Source organism: Mus caroli, chromosome 5 (assembly GCF_900094665.2).
Source record: "Mus caroli chromosome 5, CAROLI_EIJ_v1.1, whole genome shotgun sequence".
Lineage (NCBI taxonomy): Eukaryota > Metazoa > Chordata > Mammalia > Rodentia > Muridae > Mus > Mus caroli.
Genome location: NC_034574.1, coordinates 41,825,669 through 41,829,947, shown reverse-complemented (window position 1 = coordinate 41,829,947; position 4,279 = coordinate 41,825,669).

Genomic DNA, 4,279 nt, shown 5'->3' with positions numbered 1-4,279 from the left:
TGTGTGTGTGTATATGTGTGTGTGTGTGTGTGTGTGTGTGTGATTACTGACATAAAAGAAATATTGCCATATCTTTTATCTTAGGCTTGAGGAGACAGTTCACTGAGTAAAGTATGAAAAATTGTGTTTAGATCCCTAGGGCTCACAAGAAAATCCAGGTATGGTTATGCACATCTGTACCAATACCAGTTCTTGGGACAAGATATAGGTAGATGGTAGGGTTTACTGACCAGCTGACTCAGGCAAAATGATGAAATCTATATCCTGAGAGACTTTATCTCAAAGCAAGGTAAAGAAGGAACTGAGAAAAAACATCTTGAGGTCAAACTCCAGCTTGCATCACACTCACTAGAAGGTGAGCATACATGCACACCACATAACATGTAGCACACTATGGCCCTCTGCTTCTTACTCCCTCCTCTTTCACTCTCCTACACACACACACACACACACACACACACACACACACACACACACATACACACTGACCTACACTTTATCATTACTTTCTTCCAGTAATCTAACTGGATTCTCACCAAAATAGAGAGAAAACACTCATTTATACCTTTTTCTATTTAATTTTGCATTTTTAGGTGATTAGTTAGTTATTTGATAAAATACAGGATCGCTTATAAAGAACTAAATGTTTTATTTCCTGATTTTGAGTCTGCTGATTCTAAGATCATGCCTCATAATTTGGTAAGGGTTGGTTTTGCCTTTAAGGGGGCCTCTTGCTGAAGCAACCTGTGCAAGGAAAGAACACATAATTGGTTATAATAGAAGAAGTAATGGCATAAAGGAGGCCAATCCACTTTGGTGAGCCACACCAAGCAGGACTTTGTCACTGTGATAGAAGCCGAGCCCTGGTGACTCACACATATCCCAGTACTATCATATTTAATACTCACAGATTGGACAATGCCTAAGTTTCGGGAATGACACTTTCACACAAATGGGCCTGTCATTTTCTGTTGGAACACAGAACACTGTTGTTTTAAGTACACTCTACTTAGGGTCTTACTTACCGAGTATAGAGAGATGTGCAGAAATTTTAGTCATCTGTTTAAATATGGACAAACTCATTGTGTTTTTTTCTTCTTCTTAAAGATGGGAATAAAATCACTGATCTTAAAAATCTATGTCCATTGTTATGCATCTTGTGTATTTATATAATATGAATCATATATGACTTATTTATTTATCACTAGGTTGTTTCAACAAACCAGTTTTAGAAATCTCACTGATAACTATTTCATCTTATGTCTATGACCATAATTTTCTTTACAATTGTTTTGAAAAAAAACTTTGAAATGATGCTGTTATTGTTATATATCAAAGACAAACACTATTCCCAACTTTAGTTAAACTTTTCCTTATTACAAGTTCTTGCCATAGGAAAGTATGAAAGATGACTTTTTCATTGTGAATATACTTAGGAGTACTTTGTGAAGCTGTATTAGTATATTCAAAACTTTCTTAACATGCTTATGAGTAATCAGTTAGGGATGTGGCATAATGAATCCCTCTTCCAACCATGGTACATTGATAACAAACTCAATCTTCCGAAAGTTGCATGCAGGTAACCACGACTGAAGAGACTTCATTAAAAAATGGCCATGCCATATCCAAGAACTGACTTTCACAGCAGTTTCCTATACCAGTCAGCAATTGTTTACTTCCTATCCCCTTTTTCTATGTGTTTCCAATCAGTGGCAGGGTTGATATGGATGCCTAGTTTAGAGATGAGCAATCAGTATCCACTTTTAGAAACCTGAATGGCTATGAGTCTTTAAACTATTGTACATTAGATAAAGATATTTCTCTGACCATGGCTTAGAGAAGCATTAATATATCCCGTGTAATTTCTAATTACAATTATGCACATTTTCCCTTCAGGAAAGTGATTATGAAAATGCTTGCTACAGGAAATACGTGTATATATAGACAAACACACACATATATTATTCAAACTGTACAGAGGTGGCAGCGTGTTAATTTTAAACAAAACAATGCATCATTCATACATAACACTAAAAATTGAATATATTTGAGAAATAATTATCATTTTAAATTTTAAATGATTGTCACCACATATAAATATTTTTGGCACAAATCAAAGTAAGTCTATATGTCCTGGAATCCAATGATGAGTTTTGTTGTTTTCATTTTTCTGTTTGTCCCCAGTATAACACTTTGTTTTCTTCTAACTATAGTAGATTTATTTTTGCCCCATGAAAATTTAATTAACTGACACAAGAACATTTCTAACACATTGGGAATTATTATATTTTGGATCACTAATTTTTTCCAAAAGACCACCTTCTAAGGCTTGAATCTTGTCATAGCACTGTGGAAGATGGTGGGGCATTTGAGAGATACTTTGAAAGATATGGTCATGAGAGAGTTTCTTTTTTCTATTAGGTATTTATTTCATTTACATTTCCAATGCTATCCCAAAAGTCCCCCACACCTTCCCCCACCCACCCACTCCCACTTCTTGGCCCTGGCATTCCCCTGTACTGAGGCATATAAAGTTTGCACGATCACAGGGCCCCCAATGGAGGAGCTAGAGAAAGTACCCAAGGAGCTGTGGGGATCTGCAACCCTATAGGTGGAACAACAATATGAACTAACCAGTACCCCCTGGAGCTCATGTCTCTAGCTGCATATGTATCAGAAGATGGCCTACTCGGCCATCAGTGGAAAGAGAGGCCCATTGATCGTGCAAACTTTATATGAGAGAGTTTGTTAAGTAATCAAAAGCTTGTCTTTGAATGAGATTTTGGAACCTCAGCTCAACCATGATCTTCCAATGTGATGTGCCAACACCTTGCCATAGTCACAAAGCAATGGGAAAAGACAAGAATCTCTAAAATTTTCTTTCTAGATAAATTCTGTTCAGGTACATTGTTACAATGATGGAAAGTTGACCAAACCAGACTTGCTCTGACACATATCTATAATCAGGAAGCAGGTGGTTTGTGCTAGGATTGTTAGCACTATTCTTTCTCTTTTTCTAAATAAGTTCAGAATGTCAGAACATGGAATGATATCTTTCACATTTACAATTGCTTTTAGCCAGGATAGACAGAGATACACAGAGAAACTCTGTCTCGAAACACCCCCCCCCAAAAAAAAATGCTTTTAGCACCTCCATTAACCTAATCGAGATACTCTTTCAGATATATGCTGAGATATTTGCTTGTATGTTGCCTGAATACCCCATCAAGTTGGAAAATAAAATCAACCATTATATTCAACAGCATTGTTTGACATGTTGGCAGAGGTAAAATCACTTCATTGATCTGTTCTTGCTCCCTGTCTTGGAGTGAATAGATGTTTGCATTCCTAAGGAAATGACATAGTTTAAATTTTAAAATAGATTTAAATTAACTTCAGACTATTATAGTTTAATTTCATTAAACAACCCCTTTCATGTTCCTTTCACAGTGCTGACATAGACTAGTAAAGTAGTCTGAATTGTCTGTATTAACTGTGTCCAGATGACTCAATTACCTTGATCAATGAGGGAATTTGATACAAATTTTGAAGCATTGTCTTCAACCACAGGAACTGATTTTTATTAATTTTATGGAGAACTATGGACTTTCTGGTCTTCAGTAGGTGCTTTAATAGGTAAAGGCTGGAAACCTCTGGGTGCCAACACGAACTTGTATTCATTAAAATTTCTCTTTAGGCTTTTCATTTCTCTGATGAGTCCCATGCACTCATAGGCTACTGCAGAATCCAAATTGAATGTTTAAAACTGCTCCAATATTGAAAAGAGTAGTATGCTTGCTAAATATAGAGATTCCAGGATTGGAGTCTGCATGTAAACACTTTCTTATTTAAATTTTAAGGTTTGATTTTTTTCCTCTGCTTACTGTGAAAAAAAACCATATATATATATATATATTCTGTGACTGTGATAGAACACTATGATGACCAAGGCAATGAGTAGAGAGAAGGGCCTATTTGCGCTTATATTTATTGAGGGTTAATGCCACAATGTGGCAGGGAGGAGAAGCAAGAAGCAGCAGGCGTGACAGCTGAATCAGAATCCTGAGAGTTGACATCTCAAACAAAATAACAAACCAGAGAGAACAAATGAAATACTGATAGTTTGCTTTAATTCTGAAAGCCAGCCCTTAGTGACATATTTCCTCTAGAAAGGCCACATCTCTTAAACTTATCCAAATAATAGCACTATCTGAGAACCAAGTATTCAAATATCTGAAACTATAAATATACTCATTCAAACCACTATACCATATTTGCA